This window comes from Amblyomma americanum, chromosome 1, assembly GCF_052857255.1.
Source record: "Amblyomma americanum isolate KBUSLIRL-KWMA chromosome 1, ASM5285725v1, whole genome shotgun sequence".
Lineage (NCBI taxonomy): Eukaryota > Metazoa > Arthropoda > Arachnida > Ixodida > Ixodidae > Amblyomma > Amblyomma americanum.
Genome location: NC_135497.1, coordinates 347706835 through 347725336, shown reverse-complemented (window position 1 = coordinate 347725336; position 18502 = coordinate 347706835).

Sequence of the window (18502 nt, the reverse complement as noted above, 5' to 3'; positions counted from 1 at the left end):
GTTTTAGATCGAAACTAGCAAGATTCACGAGCATCGATTTTACAAGTCGTCGAAGAGTAGACGAGAAAAAGGTGTAAACTTTTTCTCTCAGAACTGCGCGAAAACTTGTATTCCGGCTCAAAACAATGGAATACATCGTTTTAGATCGAAACTAGCAAGATTAACGAGCATCGATTTTACAAGTTGTCGAAGAGTAGACGAGAGAAAGGTGTAAACGTTTTCTCTCAGAACTGCGCGAAAACTTGTATTCCGGCTCAAAACAACGGGATACATCGATTTAGATCGAAACTATCAAGATTCACGAGCATCGATTTTACAAGTCGTCACAGAATAGACGAGAGAAAGGTGTAAATTTTTCTCTCAGAACTGCGCGAGAACTTGTATTCCGGCTCAAAAGAACGGAATACATCGTTTTAGATTGAAACTAGCAAGATTAACGAGCATCGATTTTACAAGTCGTCGAAGAGTAGACGAGAGAAAGGTGTAAACTTTTTCTCTCAGAACTGCGCGAAAACTTGTATTCCGGCTCAAAACAACGGGATACATCGTTTTAAATCGAAAGTAGCAAAATTCACGAGCATCGATTTAACAAGTCGTCGAAGAGTAGACGAGAGAAAGCTGTAAACTTTTTCTCTCAGAACTGCGCGAAAACTTGTATTCCGGCTCAAATAATTGAGATACATCGCTTTAGATCGAAACTAGCAAGATTCACGAGCCTCGATTTTACATGTCGTCGAAGAGAACGAGAGAAAGGTGTAAACTTTTTCTCTCAGAACTGCGCAAAAATTTGTATTCCGGCTCAAAACAACGGAATACATCGTTTTAGATCGAAACTAGCAAGATTCACGAGCATCGATTTTACAAGTTGTCGAAGAGTAGACGAGAGAAAGGTGTAAACGTTTTCTCTCAGAACTGCGTGAAGACTTGTATTCCGGCTCAAAACAACGGGATACATCGTTTTAGATCGAAACTAGCAAGATTAACGAGCATCGATTTTACAAGTCGACGAAGAGTAGACGAGAGAAAGGTGTAAACTTTTTCTCTCAGAACTGTGCGAAAACTTGTATTCCGGCTCAAAACAACGGGATACATCGTTTTAGATCGAAACTAGCACAGTTAACGAGCATCGATTTTACAAGTCGTCGAAGAGTAGACGAGAGATAGGTGTAAACTTTTTCTCTCAGAACTGCGCGAAAACTTGTATTCCGGCTCAAAACAACGGAATACATCATTTTAGATCGAAACTAGCAAGATTCACGAGCATCGATTTAACAAGTCGCCGAAGAGTAGACGAGAGAAAGGTGTAATTTTTTTCTCTCAGAACTGCGCGAAAACTTGTATTCTGGCTCAAATAATTGAGATACATCGCTTTAGATCGAAACTGGCAAGATTCACGAGCATTGATTTTACATGTCGTCGAAGAGAACGAGAGAAAGGTGTAAACTTTTTCTCTCAGAACTGCGCAAAAATTTGTATTCCGGCTCAAAACAACGGGATACATCGTTTTAGATCGAAACTAGCAAGATTCACGAGCATCGATTTTACAAGTTGTCGAATAGTAGACGAGAGAAAGGTGCAAACGTTTTCTCTCAGAACTGCGTGAAGACTTGTATTCCGGCTCAAAACAACGGGATACATCGTTTTGGAGCGAAACTATCAAGATTCACGAGCATCGATTTTACAAGGCGACGAAGAGTAGACGAGAGAAAGGTGTAAATTTTTCTCTCAGAACAGCGCGAAAACTTGTATTCCGGCTCAAAACAACGGAATACATCGTTTTAGATCGAAACTAGCAAGATTCACGAGCATCGATTTTACAAGTCGTCGAAGAGTAGGCGAGAGAAAGGTGTAATCTTTTTCTCTCAGAACTGCGCGAAAACTTGTATTCCGGCTCAAAACAACGGGATACATCGTTTTAGATTGAAACTAGCAAGATTCACGAGCATCGAATTTACAAAGCGTAGAAGAGGTGACGAGAAAAAGGTGTAAACTTTTTCTCTCAGAACTGCGCGAAAACTTGTATTCCGGCTCAAAACAACGGAATACATCGTTTTAGATCGAAACTAGCAAGATTAACGAGCATCGATTTTACAAGTCGTCGAAGAGTAGACGAGAGAAAGGTGTAAACTTTTTCTCTCAGAACTGCGCGAAAACTTGTATTCCGGCTCAAAACAACGGGATACATCGATTTAGATCGAAACTATCAAGATTCACGAGCATCGATTTTACAAGTCGTCACAGAATAGACGAGAGAAAGGTGTAAATTTTTCTCTCAGAACTGCGCGAGAACTTGTATTCCGGCTCAAAAGAACGGAATACATCGTTTTAGATTGAAACTAGCAAGATTAACGAGCATCGATTTTACAAGTCGTCGAAGAGTAGACGAGAGAAAGGTGTAAACTTTTTCTCTCAGAACTGCGCGAAAACTTGTATTCCAGCTCAAAACAACGGGATACATCGTTTTAGATCGAAACTAGAAATATTCACGAGCATCAAATTTAAAAGTCGTCGAAGAGTAGACGAGAGAAAGGTGTAAACTTTTTCTCTCAGAACTGCGCGAAAACTTGTATTCCGGCTCAAAACAACGGGATACATCGTTTTAAATCGAAAGTAGCAAAATTCACGAGCATCGATTTAACAAGTCGTCGAAGAGTAGACGAGAGAAAGCTGTAAACTTTTTCTCTCAGAACTGCGCGAAAACTTGTATTCCGGCTCAAATAATTGAGATACATCGCTTTAGATCGAAACTAGCAAGATTCACGAGCCTCGATTTTACATGTCGTCGAAGAGAACGAGAGAAAGGTGTAAACTTTTTCTCTCAGAACTGCGCAAAAATTTGTATTCCGGCTCAAAACAACGGAATACATCGTTTTAGATCGAAACTAGCAAGATTCACGAGCATCGATTTTACAAGTTGTCGAAGAGTAGACGAGAGAAAGGTGTAAACGTTTTCTCTCAGAACTGCGTGAAGACTTGTATTCCGGCTCAAAACAACGGGATACATCGTTTTAGATCGAAACTAGCAAGATTAACGAGCATCGATTTTACAAGTCGACGAAGAGTAGACGAGAGAAAGGTGTAAACTTTTTCTCTCAGAACTGTGCGAAAACTTGTATTCCGGCTCAAAACAACGGGATACATCGTTTTAGATCGAAACTAGCACAGTTAACGAGCATCGATTTTACAAGTCGTCGAAGAGTAGACGAGAGATAGGTGTAAACTTTTTCTCTCAGAACTGCGCGAAAACTTGTATTCCGGCTCAAAACAACGGAATACATCATTTTAGATCGAAACTAGCAAGATTCACGAGCATCGATTTAACAAGTCGCCGAAGAGTAGACGAGAGAAAGGTGTAATTTTTTTCTCTCAGAACTGCGCGAAAACTTGTATTCTGGCTCAAATAATTGAGATACATCGCTTTAGATCGAAACTGGCAAGATTCACGAGCATTGATTTTACATGTCGTCGAAGAGAACGAGAGAAAGGTGTAAACTTTTTCTCTCAGAACTGCGCAAAAATTTGTATTCCGGCTCAAAACAACGGGATACATCGTTTTAGATCGAAACTAGCAAGATTCACGAGCATCGATTTTACAAGTTGTCGAATAGTAGACGAGAGAAAGGTGCAAACGTTTTCTCTCAGAACTGCGTGAAGACTTGTATTCCGGCTCAAAACAACGGGATACATCGTTTTGGAGCGAAACTATCAAGATTCACGAGCATCGATTTTACAAGGCGACGAAGAGTAGACGAGAGAAAGGTGTAAATTTTTCTCTCAGAACAGCGCGAAAACTTGTATTCCGGCTCAAAACAACGGAATACATCGTTTTAGATCGAAACTAGCAAGATTCACGAGCATCGATTTTACAAGTCGTCGAAGAGTAGGCGAGAGAAAGGTGTAATCTTTTTCTCTCAGAACTGCGCGAAAACTTGTATTCCGGCTCAAAACAACGGGATACATCGTTTTAGATTGAAACTAGCAAGATTCACGAGCATCGAATTTACAAAGCGTAGAAGAGGTGACGAGAAAAAGGTGTAAACTTTTTCTCTCAGAACTGCGCGAAAACTTGTATTCCGGCTCAAAACAACGGAATACATCGTTTTAGATCGAAACTAGCAAGATTAACGAGCATCGATTTTACAAGTCGTCGAAGAGTAGACGAGAGAAAGGTGTAAACTTTTTCTCTCAGAACTGCGCGAAAACTTGTATTCCGGCTCAAAACAACGGGATACATCGTTTTAGATCGAAAGTAGCAAAATTCACGAGCATCGATTTAACAAGTCGTCGAAGAGTAGACGAGAGAAAGGTGTAAACTTTTTCTCTCAGAACTGCGCGGAAACTTGTATTCCGGCTCAAATAATTGAGATACATCGCTTTAGATCGAAACTATCAAGATTCACGAGCATCGATTTTACATGTCGTCGAAGAGAACGAGAGAAAGGTGTAAACTTTTTCTCTCAGAACTGCGTGAAGACTTGTATTCCGGCTCAAAAGAACGGAATACATCGTTTTAGATTGAAACTAGCAAGATTAACGAGCATCGATTTTACAAGTCGTCGAAGAGTAGACGAGAGAAAGGTGTAAACTTTTTCTCTCAGAACTGCGCGAAAACTTGTATTCCAGCTCAAAACAACGGGATACATCGTTTTAGATCGAAACTAGCAAAATTCACGAGCATCAAATTTAAAAGTCGTCGAAGAGTAGACGAGAGAAAGGTGTAAACTTTTTCTCTCAGAACTGCGCGAAAACTTGTATTCCGGCTCAAAACAACGGGATACATCGTTTTAAATCGAAAGTAGCAAAATTCACGAGCATCGATTTAACAAGTCGTCGAAGAGTAGACGAGAGAAAGCTGTAAACTTTTTCTCTCAGAACTGCGCGAAAACTTGTATTCCGGCTCAAATAATTGAGATACATCGCTTTAGATCGAAACTAGCAAGATTCACGAGCCTCGATTTTACATGTCGTCGAAGAGAACGAGAGAAAGGTGTAAACTTTTTCTCTCAGAACTGCGCAAAAATTTGTATTCCGGCTCAAAACAACGGAATACATCGTTTTAGATCGAAACTAGCAAGATTCACGAGCATCGATTTTACAAGTTGTCGAAGAGTAGACGAGAGAAAGGTGTAAACGTTTTCTCTCAGAACTGCGTGAAGACTTGTATTCCGGCTCAAAACAACGGGATACATCGTTTTCGATCGAAACTAGCAAGATTAACGAGCATCGATTTTACAAGTCGACGAAGAGTAGACGAGAGAAAGGTGTAAACTTTTTCTCTCAGAACTGTGCGAAAACTTGTATTCCGGCTCAAAACAACGGGATACATCGTTTTAGATCGAAACTAGCACAGTTAACGAGCATCGATTTTACAAGTCGTCGAAGAGTAGACGAGAGATAGGTGTAAACTTTTTCTCTCAGAACTGCGCGAAAACTTGTATTCCGGCTCAAAACAACGGAATACATCATTTTAGATCGAAACTAGCAAGATTCACGAGCATCGATTTAACAAGTCGCCGAAGAGTAGACGAGAGAAAGGTGTAATTTTTTTCTCTCAGAACTGCGCGAAAACTTGTATTCTGGCTCAAATAATTGAGATACATCGCTTTAGATCGAAAATGGCAAGATTCACGAGCATTGATTTTACATGTCGTCGAAGAGAACGAGAGAAAGGTGTAAACTTTTTCTCTCAGAACTGCGCAAAAATTTGTATTCCGGCTCAAAACAACGGGATACATCGTTTTAGATCGAAACTAGCAAGATTCACGAGCATCGATTTTACAAGTTGTCGAATAGTAGACGAGAGAAAGGTGTAAACGTTTTCTCTCAGAACTGCGTGAAGACTTGTATTCCGGCTCAAAACAACGGGATACATCGTTTTGGAGCGAAACTATCAAGATTCACGAGCATCGATTTTACAAGGCGACGAAGAGTAGACGAGAGAAAGGTGTAAATTTTTCTCTCAGAACAGCGCGAAAACTTGTATTCCGGCTCAAAACAACGGAATACATCGTTTTAGATCGAAACTAGCAAGATTCACGAGCATCGATTTTACAAGTCGTCGAAGAGTAGGCGAGAGAAAGGTGTAATCTTTTTCTCTCAGAACTGCGCGAAAACTTGTATTCCGGCTCAAAACAACGGGATACATCGTTTTAGATTGAAACTAGCAAGATTCACGAGCATCGAATTTACAAAGCGTAGAAGAGGTGACGAGAAAAAGGTGTAAACTTTTTCTCTCAGAACTGCGCGAAAACTTGTATTCCGGCTCAAAACAACGGAATACATCGTTTTAGATCGAAACTAGCAAGATTAACGAGCATCGATTTTACAAGTCGTCGAAGAGTAGACGAGAGAAAGGTGTAAACTTTTTCTCTCAGAACTGCGCGAAAACTTGTATTCCGGCTCAAAACAACGGGATACATCGTTTTAGATCGAAAGTAGCAAAATTCACGAGCATCGATTTAACAAGTCGCCGAAGAGTAGACGAGAGAAAGGTGTAATTTTTTTCTCTCAGAACTGCGCGAAAACTTGTATTCTGGCTCAAATAATTGAGATACATCGCTTTAGATCGAAACTGGCAAGATTCACGAGCATTGATTTTACATGTCGTCGAAGAGAACGAGAGAAAGGTGTAAACTTTTTCTCTCAGAACTGCGCAAAAATTTGTATTCCGGCTCAAAACAACGGGATACATCGTTTTAGATCGAAACTAGCAAGATTCACGAGCATCGATTTTACAAGTTGTCGAATAGTAGACGAGAGAAAGGTGTAAACGTTTTCTCTCAGAACTGCGTGAAGACTTGTATTCCGGCTCAAAACAACGGGATACATTGTTTTAGAGCGAAACTATCAAGATTCACGAGCATCGATTTTACAAGTCGTCGAAGAGTAGACGAGAGAAAGGTGTAAACTTTTTCTCTCAGAGCTGCGCGAAAACTCGTATTCCGGCTCAAAACAACCGGATTCATTGTTTTAGAGCGAAACTATCAATATTCACGAGCATCGATTTTACAAGTCGTCGAAGAGTACACGAGAGAAAGGTGTAAACTTTTTCTCTCAGAACTGCGCGAAAACTTGTATTCCGGCTCAAATCATTGAGATACATCGTTTTAGATCAAAACTAGCAAGATTCACGAGCATCGATTTTACATGTCGTAGAAGAGAACGAGGGAAAGGTGTAAACTTTTTCTCTCAGAACTGCGCAAAAACTTGTATTGCGGCTCAAAACAACGGGATACATCGTTTTAGATCAAGAAAAGCAAAATTCGCGAGCATCAATTTTACAAGTCGTCGAAGAGTAGACCAGAGAAAGGTGTAAACTTTTTCTCTCAGAACTGCGCGAAAACTTGTATTCCGGCTCAAAACAACGGGATACATCGTTTTAGATCGAAACTAGCAAAATTCACGTGCATCGATTTCAGAAGTCGTCGAAGAGTATTAACACGTTTTGGCGGGCTAGTTGGTTAAGCATCTTGAACAAACAGCGCGAACAAAGACGAGCACAAAAGACACAGCGCCGTGTCGTTCGCTTTCTTGTCTTTTGTGCTCGTCTTTGTTCGCGCTGTTTGTTCAAGAAGTCGAAGAGTAGACGAGAGAAACGTGTAAACTTTTTCTCTCGGGACTGCGAGAAAACTTGTATTCCGGCTCAAAACAACAGGGGACATCGTTTTAGATCGAAACTAGCAAGATTAACGAGCATCGATTTTACAAGTCGACGAAGAGTAGACGAGAGAAAGGTGTAAATTTTTCTCTCAGAACTGCGCAAAAACTTGTATTCCGGCTCAAAACAACGGAATACATCATTTTAGATCGAAACTGGCAAGATTCACGAGCATCGATTTAACAAGTCGCCGAAGAGTAGACGAGAGAAAGGTGTAATTTTTTTCTCTCAGAACTGCGCGAAAACTTGTATTCTGGCTCAAATAATTGAGATACATCGCTTTAGATCGAAACTGGCAAGATTCACGAGCATTGATTTTACATGTCGTCGAAGAGAACGAGAGAAAGGTGTAAACTTTTTCTCTCAGAACTGCGCAAAAATTTGTATTCCGGCTCAAAACAACGGGATACATCGTTTCAGATCGAAACTAGCAAGATTCACGAGCATCGATTTTACAAGTTGTCGAATAGTAGACGAGAGAAAGGTGTAAACGTTTTCTCTCAGAACTGCGTGAAGACTTGTATTCCGGCTCAAAACAACGGGATACATCGTTTTGGAGCGAAACTATCAATATTCACGAGCATCGATTTTACAAGGCGACGAAGAGTAGACGAGAGAAAGGTGTAAATTTTTCTCTCAGAACAGCGCGAAAACTTGTATTCCGGCTCAAAACAACGGAATACATCGTTTTAGATCGAAACTAGCAAGATTCACGAGCATCGATTTTACAAGTCGTCGAAGAGTAGGCGAGAGAAAGGTGTAATCTTTTTCTCTCAGAAGTGCGCGAAAACTTGTATTCCGGCTCAAAACAACGGGATACATCGTTTTAGATTGAAACTAGCAAGATTCACGAGCATCGAATTTACAAAGCGTAGAAGAGGTGACGAGAAAAAGGTGTAAACTTTTTCTCTCAGAACTGCGCGAAAACTTGTATTCCGGCTCAAAACAACGGAATACATTGTTTTAGATCGAAACTAGCAAGATTAACGAGCATCGATTTTACAAGTCGTCGAAGAGTAGACGAGAGAAAGGTGTAAACTTTTTCTCTCAGAACTGCGCGAAAACTTGTATTCCGGCTCAAAACAACGGGATACATCGTTTTAGATCGAAAGTAGCAAAATTCACGAGCATCGATTTAACAAGTCGTCGAAGAGTAGACGAGAGAAAGGTGTAAACTTTTTCTCTCAGAACTGCGCGAAAACTTGTATTCCGGCTCAAAACAACGGGATACATCGTTTTAGATCGAAAGTAGCAAAATTCACGAGCATCGATTTAACAAGTCGTCGAAGAGTAGACGAGAGAAAGGTGTAAACTTTTTCTCTCAGAACTGCGCGGAAACTTGTATTCCGGCTCAAATAATTGAGATACATCGCTTTAGATCGAAACTATCAAGATTCACGAGCATCGATTTTACATGTCGTCGAAGAGAACGAGAGAAAGGTGTAAACTTTTTCTCTCAGAACTGCGTGAAGACTTGTATTCCGGCTCAAAACAACGGAATACATCGTTTTAGATCGAAACTAGCAAGATTCACGAGCATCGATTTTACAAGTCGTCGAAGAGTAGGCGAGAGAAAGGTGTAATCTTTTTCTCTCAGAAGTGCGCGAAAACTTGTATTCCGGCTCAAAACAACGGGATACATCGTTTTAGATTGAAACTAGCAAGATTCACGAGCATCGAATTTACAAAGCGTAGAAGAGGTGACGAGAAAAAGGTGTAAACTTTTTCTCTCAGAACTGCGCGAAAACTTGTATTCCGGCTCAAAACAACGGAATACATCGTTTTAGATCGAAACTAGCAAGATTAACGAGCATCGATTTTACAAGTCGTCGAAGAGTAGACGAGAGAAAGGTGTAAACTTTTTCTCTCAGAACTGCGCGAAAACTTGTATTCCGGCTCAAAACAACGGGATACATCGTTTTAGATCGAAAGTAGCAAAATTCACGAGCATCGATTTAACAAGTCGTCGAAGAGTAGACGAGAGAAAGGTGTAAACTTTTTCTCTCAGAACTGCGCGGAAACTTGTATTCCGGCTCAAATAATTGAGATACATCGCTTTAGATCGAAACTATCAAGATTCACGAGCATCGATTTTACATGTCGTCGAAGAGAACGAGAGAAAGGTGTAAACTTTTTCTCTCAGAACTGCGTGAAGACTTGTATTCCGGCTCAAAACAACGGGATACATTGTTTTAGAGCGAAACTATCAAGATTCACGAGCATCGATTTTACAAGTCGTCGAAGAGTAGACGAGAGAAAGGTGTAAACTTTTTCTCTCAGAGCTGCGCGAAAACTCGTATTCCGGCTCAAAACAACCGGATTCATTGTTTTAGAGCGAAACTATCAATATTCACGAGCATCGATTTTACAAGTCGTCGAAGAGTACACGAGAGAAAGGTGTAAACTTTTTCTCTCAGAACTGCGCGAAAACTTGTATTCCGGCTCAAATCATTGAGATACATCGTTTTAGATCAAAACTAGCAAGATTCACGAGCATCGATTTTACATGTCGTAGAAGAGAACGAGGGAAAGGTGTAAACTTTTTCTCTCAGAACTGCGCAAAAACTTGTATTGCGGCTCAAAACAACGGGATACATCGTTTTAGATCAAGAAAAGCAAAATTCGCGAGCATCAATTTTACAAGTCGTCGAAGAGTAGACCAGAGAAAGGTGTAAACTTTTTCTCTCAGAACTGCGCGAAAACTTGTATTCCGGCTCAAAACAACGGGATACATCGTTTTAGATCGAAACTAGCAAAATTCACGTGCATCGATTTCAGAAGTCGTCGAAGAGTATTAACACGTTTTGGCGGGCTAGTTGGTTAAGCATCTTGAACAAACAGCGCGAACAAAGACGAGCACAAAAGACACAGCGCCGTGTCGTTCGCTTTCTTGTCTTTTGTGCTCGTCTTTGTTCGCGCTGTTTGTTCAAGAAGTCGAAGAGTAGACGAGAGAAACGTGTAAACTTTTTCTCTCGGGACTGCGAGAAAACTTGTATTCCGGCTCAAAACAACAGGGGACATCGTTTTAGATCGAAACTAGCAAGATTAACGAGCATCGATTTTACAAGTCGACGAAGAGTAGACGAGAGAAAGGTGTAAATTTTTCTCTCAGAACTGCGCAAAAACTTGTATTCCGGCTCAAAACAACGGAATACATCATTTTAGATCGAAACTGGCAAGATTCACGAGCATCGATTTAACAAGTCGCCGAAGAGTAGACGAGAGAAAGGTGTAATTTTTTTCTCTCAGAACTGCGCGAAAACTTGTATTCTGGCTCAAATAATTGAGATACATCGCTTTAGATCGAAACTGGCAAGATTCACGAGCATTGATTTTACATGTCGTCGAAGAGAACGAGAGAAAGGTGTAAACTTTTTCTCTCAGAACTGCGCAAAAATTTGTATTCCGGCTCAAAACAACGGGATACATCGTTTCAGATCGAAACTAGCAAGATTCACGAGCATCGATTTTACAAGTTGTCGAATAGTAGACGAGAGAAAGGTGTAAACGTTTTCTCTCAGAACTGCGTGAAGACTTGTATTCCGGCTCAAAACAACGGGATACATCGTTTTGGAGCGAAACTATCAATATTCACGAGCATCGATTTTACAAGGCGACGAAGAGTAGACGAGAGAAAGGTGTAAATTTTTCTCTCAGAACAGCGCGAAAACTTGTATTCCGGCTCAAAACAACGGAATACATCGTTTTAGATCGAAACTAGCAAGATTCACGAGCATCGATTTTACAAGTCGTCGAAGAGTAGGCGAGAGAAAGGTGTAATCTTTTTCTCTCAGAAGTGCGCGAAAACTTGTATTCCGGCTCAAAACAACGGGATACATCGTTTTAGATTGAAACTAGCAAGATTCACGAGCATCGAATTTACAAAGCGTAGAAGAGGTGACGAGAAAAAGGTGTAAACTTTTTCTCTCAGAACTGCGCGAAAACTTGTATTCCGGCTCAAAACAACGGAATACATTGTTTTAGATCGAAACTAGCAAGATTAACGAGCATCGATTTTACAAGTCGTCGAAGAGTAGACGAGAGAAAGGTGTAAACTTTTTCTCTCAGAACTGCGCGAAAACTTGTATTCCGGCTCAAAACAACGGGATACATCGTTTTAGATCGAAAGTAGCAAAATTCACGAGCATCGATTTAACAAGTCGTCGAAGAGTAGACGAGAGAAAGGTGTAAACTTTTTCTCTCAGAACTGCGCGAAAACTTGTATTCCGGCTCAAAACAACGGGATACATCGTTTTAGATCGAAAGTAGCAAAATTCACGAGCATCGATTTAACAAGTCGTCGAAGAGTAGACGAGAGAAAGGTGTAAACTTTTTCTCTCAGAACTGCGCGGAAACTTGTATTCCGGCTCAAATAATTGAGATACATCGCTTTAGATCGAAACTATCAAGATTCACGAGCATCGATTTTACATGTCGTCGAAGAGAACGAGAGAAAGGTGTAAACTTTTTCTCTCAGAACTGCGTGAAGACTTGTATTCCGGCTCAAAACAACGGGATACATTGTTTTAGAGCGAAACTATCAAGATTCACGAGCATCGATTTTACAAGTCGTCGAAGAGTAGACGAGAGAAAGGTGTAAACTTTTTCTCTCAGAGCTGCGCGAAAACTCGTATTCCGGCTCAAAACAACGGGATTCATTGTTTTAGAGCGAAACTATCAATATTCACGAGCATCGATTTTACAAGTCGTCGAAGAGTACACGAGAGAAAGGTGTAAACTTTTTCTCTCAGAACTGCGCGAAAACTTGTATTCCGGCTCAAATCATTGAGATACATCGTTTTAGATCAAAACTAGCAAGATTCACGAGCATCGATTTTACATGTCGTAGAAGAGAACGAGGGAAAGGTGTAAACTTTTTCTCTCAGAACTGCGCAAAAACTTGTATTGCGGCTCAAAACAACGGGATACATCGTTTTAGATCAAGACAAGCAAAATTCGCGAGCATCAATTTTACAAGTCGTCGAAGAGTAGACGAGAGAAAGGTGTAAACTTTTTCTCTCAGAACTGCGCGAAAACTTGTATTCCGGCTCAAAACAACGGGATACATCGTTTTAGATCGAAACTAGCAAAATTCACGTGCATCGATTTCACAAGTCGTCGAAGAGTAGACGAGAGAAACGTGTAAACTTTTTCTCTCGGGACTGCGAGAAAACTTGTATTTCGGCTCAAAACAACGGGATACATCGTTTTAGATCGAAACTAGCAAGATTCACGAGCATCGATTTTACAAGTCGTCGAAGAGTAGACGAGAAAAAGGTGTAAACTTTTTCTCTCAGAACTGCGCGAAAACTTGTATTCCGGCTCAAAACAATGGAATACATCGTTTTAGATCGAAACTAGCAAGATTAACGAGCATCGATTTTACAAGTTGTCGAAGAGTAGACGAGAGAAAGGTGTAAACGTTTTCTCTCAGAACTGCGCGAAAACTTGTATTCCGGCTCAAAACAACGGGATACATCGATTTAGATCGAAACTATCAAGATTCACGAGCATCGATTTTACAAGTCGTCACAGAATAGACGAGAGAAAGGTGTAAATTTTTCTCTCAGAACTGCGCGAGAACTTGTATTCCGGCTCAAAAGAACGGAATACATCGTTTTAGATTGAAACTAGCAAGATTAACGAGCATCGATTTTACAAGTCGTCGAAGAGTAGACGAGAGAAAGGTGTAAACTTTTTCTCTCAGAACTGCGCAAAAATTTGTATTCCGGCTCAAAACAACGGGATACATCGTTTTAGATCGAAACTAGCAAGATTCACGAGCATCGATTTTACAAGTTGTCGAAGAGTAGACGAGAGAAAGGTGTAAACGTTTTCTCTCAGAACTGCGTGAAGACTTGTATTCCGGCTCAAAACAACGGGATACATCGTTTTAGATCGAAACTAGCAAGATTAACGAGCATCGATTTTACAAGTCGACGAAGAGTAGACGAGAGAAAGGTGTAAACTTTTTCTCTCAGAACTGCGCGAAAACTTGTATTCCGGCTCAAAACAACGGGGGACATCGTTTTAGATCGAAACTAGCAAGATTAACGAGCATCAATTTTACAAGTCGACGAAGAGTAGACGAGAGAAAGGTGTAAATTTTTCTCTCAGAACTGCGCAAAAACTTGTATTCCGGCTCAAAACAACGGAATACATCATTTTAGATCGAAACTAGCAAGATTCACGAGCATCGATTTAACAAGTCGCCGAAGAGTAGACGAGAGAAAGGTGTAATTTTTTTCTCTCAGAACTGCGCGAAAACTTGTATTCTGGCTCAAATAATTGAGATACATCGCTTTAGATCGAAACTGGCAAGATTCACGAGCATTGATTTTACATGTCGTCGAAGAGAACGAGAGAAAGGTGTAAACTTTTTCTCTCAGAACTGCGCAAAAATTTGTATTCCGGCTCAAAACAACGGGATACATCGTTTCAGATCGAAACTAGCAAGATTCACGAGCATCGATTTTACAAGTTGTCGAATAGTAGACGAGAGAAAGGTGTAAACGTTTTCTCTCAGAACTGCGTGAAGACTTGTATTCCGGCTCAAAACAACGGGATACATCGTTTTGGAGCGAAACTATCAATATTCACGAGCATCGATTTTACAAGGCGACGAAGAGTAGACGAGAGAAAGGTGTAAATTTTTCTCTCAGAACAGCGCGAAAACTTGTATTCCGGCTCAAAACAACGGAATACATCGTTTTAGATCGAAACTAGCAAGATTCACGAGCATCGATTTTACAAGTCGTCGAAGAGTAGGCGAGAGAAAGGTGTAATCTTTTTCTCTCAGAAGTGCGCGAAAACTTGTATTCCGGCTCAAAACAACGGGATACATCGTTTTAGATTAAAACTAGCAAGATTCACGAGCATCGAATTTACAAAGCGTAGAAGAGGTGACGAGAAAAAGGTGTAAACTTTTTCTCTCAGAACTGCGCGAAAACTTGTATTCCGGCTCAAAACAACGGAATACATCGTTTTAGATCGAAACTAGCAAGATTAACGAGCATCGATTTTACAAGTCGTCGAAGAGTAGACGAGAGAAAGGTGTAAACTTTTTCTCTCAGAACTGCGCGAAAACTTGTATTCCGGCTCAAAACAACGGGATACATCGTTTTAGATCGAAAGTAGCAAAATTCACGAGCATCGATTTAACAAGTCGTCGAAGAGTAGACGAGAGAAAGGTGTAAACTTTTTCTCTCAGAACTGCGCGGAAACTTGTATTCCGGCTCAAATAATTGAGATACATCGCTTTAGATCGAAACTATCAAGATTCACGAGCATCGATTTTACATGTCGTCGAAGAGAACGAGAGAAAGGTGTAAACTTTTTCTCTCAGAACTGCGTGAAGACTTGTATTCCGGCTCAAAACAACGGGATACATTGTTTTAGAGCGAAACTATCAAGATTCACGAGCATCGATTTTACAAGTCGTCGAAGAGTAGACGAGAGAAAGGTGTAAACTTTTTCTCTCAGAGCTGCGCGAAAACTCGTATTCCGGCTCAAAACAACCGGATTCATTGTTTTAGAGCGAAACTATCAATATTCACGAGCATCGATTTTACAAGTCGTCGAAGAGTACACGAGAGAAAGGTGTAAACTTTTTCTCTCAGAACTGCGCGAAAACTTGTATTCCGGCTCAAATCATTGAGATACATCGTTTTAGATCAAAACTAGCAAGATTCACGAGCATCGATTTTACATGTCGTAGAAGAGAACGAGGGAAAGGTGTAAACTTTTTCTCTCAGAACTGCGCAAAAACTTGTATTGCGGCTCAAAACAACGGGATACATCGTTTTAGATCAAGAAAAGCAAAATTCGCGAGCATCAATTTTACAAGTCGTCGAAGAGTAGACCAGAGAAAGGTGTAAACTTTTTCTCTCAGAACTGCGCGAAAACTTGTATTCCGGCTCAAAACAATGGAATACATCGTTTTAGATCGAAACTAGCAAGATTAACGAGCATCGATTTTACAAGTTGTCGAAGAGTAGACGAGAGAAAGGTGTAAACGTTTTCTCTCAGAACTGCGCGAAAACTTGTATTCCGGCTCAAAACAACGGGATACATCGATTTAGATCGAAACTATCAAGATTCACGAGCATCGATTTTACAAGTCGTCACAGAATAGACGAGAGAAAGGTGTAAATTTTTCTCTCAGAACTGCGCGAGAACTTGTATTCCGGCTCAAAACAACGGAATACATCATTTTAGATCGAAACTAGCAAGATTCACGAGCATCGATTTAACAAGTCGCCGAGGAGTAGACGAGAGAAAGGTGTAAACTTTTTCTCTCAGAACTGCGCGAAAACTTGTATTCTGGCTCAAATAATTGAGATACATCGCTTTAGATCGAAACTAGCAAGATTCACGAGCATTGATTTTACATGTCGTCGAAGAGAACGAGAGAAAGGTGTAAACTTTTTCTCTCAGAACTGCGCAAAAATTTGTATTCCGGCTCAAAACAACGGGATACATCGTTTTAGATCGAAACTAGCAAGATTTACGAGCATCGATTTTACAAGTCGTCGAAGAGGTGACGAGAAAAAGGTGTAAACTTTTTCTCTCAGAACTGCGCGAAAACTTGTATTCCGGCTCAAAACAACGGAATACATCGTTTTAGATCGAAACTAGCAAGATTAACGAGCATCGATTTTACAAGTCGTCGAAGAGTAGACGAGAGAAGGTGTAAACTTTTTCTCTCAGAACTGCGCGAAAACTTGTATTCCGGCTCAAAACAACGTGATACATCGTTTTAGATCGAAAGTATCAAGATTCACAAGCATCGATTTTACAAGTCGTCGAAGAGTAGACGAGAGAAAGGTGTAAACTTTTTCTCTCAGATCTGCGCAAAAAATAGTATTCCGGCTCAAAACAACGGGATACATCGTTTTAGATCGAAAGTAGCAAAATTCACGAGCATCGATTTAACAAGTCGTCGAAGAGTAGACGAGAGAAAGGTGTAAACTTTTTCTCTCAGAACTGCGTGAAAACTTGTATTCCAGCTCAAAACAACGGGATACATCGTTTTAGATCGAAACTAGCAAAATTCACGAGCATCAATTTTAAAAGTCGTCGAAGAGTAGACGAGAGAAAGGTGTAAACTTTTTCCCTCAGAACTGCGCGAAAACTTGTATTCCGGCTCAAAACAACGGGATACATTGTTTTAGGTCGAAAGTAGCAAAATTCACGAGCATCAATTTAACAAGTCGTCGAAGAGTAGACGAGAGAAAGGTGTAAACTTTTTCTCTCAGAACTGCGCGAAAACTTGTATTCCGGCTCATATAATTGAGATACATCGTTTAGATCGAAACTAGCAAGATTCACGAGCATCGATTTTACAAGTCGTCGAAGAGAACGAGAGAAAGGTGTAAACTTTTTCTCTCAGAACTGCGCAAAAATTTGTATTCCGGCTCAAAACAACGGGATACATCGTTTTAGATCGAAACTAGCAAGATTCACGAGCATCGATTTTACAAGTTGTCGAAGAGTAGACGAGAGAAAGGTGTAAACGTTTTCTCTCAGAACTGCGTGAAGACTTGTATTCCGGCTCAAAACAACGGGATACATCGTTTTAGATCGAAACTAGCAAGATTAACGAGCATCGATTTTACAAGTCGACGAAGAGTAGACGAGAGAAAGGTGTAAACTTTTTCTCTCAGAACTGCGCGAAAACTTGTATTCCGGCTCAAAACAACGGGATACATCGTTTTAGATCGAAACTAGCACAATTAACGAGCATCGATTTTACAAGTCGTCGAAGAGTAGACGAGAGATAGGTGTAAACTTTTTCTCTCAGAACTGCGCGAAAACTTGTATTCCGGCTCAAAACAAAGGGATACATTGTTTTAGAGCGAAACTATCAAGATTCACGAGCATCGATTTTACAAGTCGTCGAAGAGTAGACGAGAGAAAGGTGTAAACTTTTTCTCTCAGAACTGAGCGAAAACTTGTATTCCGGCTCAAAACAACGGGGGACATCGTTTTAGATCGAAACTAGCAAGATTAACGAGCATCGATTTTACAAGTCGACGAAGAGTAGACGAGAGAAAGGTGTAAATTTTTCTCTCAGAACTGCGCAAAAACTTGTATTCCGGCTCAAAACAACGGAATACATCATTTTAGATCGAAACTAGCAAGATTCACGAGCATCGATTTAACAAGTCGCCGAAGAGTAGACGAGAGAAAGGTGTAATTTTTTTCTCTCAGAACTGCGCGAAAACTTGTATTCTGGCTCAAATAATTGAGATACATCGCTTTAGATCGAAACTGGCAAGATTCACGAGCATTGATTTTACATGTCGTCGAAGAGAACGAGAGAAAGGTGTAAACTTTTTCTCTCAGAACTGCGCAAAAATTTGTATTCCGGCTCAAAACAACGGGATACATCGTTTTAGATCGAAACTAGCAAGATTCACGAGCATCGATTTTACAAGTTGTAGAATAGTAGACGAGAGAAAGGTGTAAACGTTTTCTCTCAGAACTGCGTGAAGACTTGTATTCCGGCTCAAAACAACGGGATACATCGTTTTGGAGCGAAACTATCAAGATTCACGAGCATCGATTTTACAAGGCGACGAAGAGTAGACGAGAAAAAGGTGTAAATTTTTCTCTCAGAACAGCGCGAAAACTTGTATTCCGGCTCAAAAGAACGGAATACATCGTTTTAGATCGAAACTAGCAAGATTCACGAGCATCGATTTTACAAGTCGTCGAAGAGTAGGCGAGAGAAAGGTGTAATCTTTTTCTCTCAGAACTGCGCGAAAACTTGTATTCCGGCTCAAAACAACGGGATACATCGTTTTAGATTGAAACTAGCAAGATTCACGAGCATCGAATTTA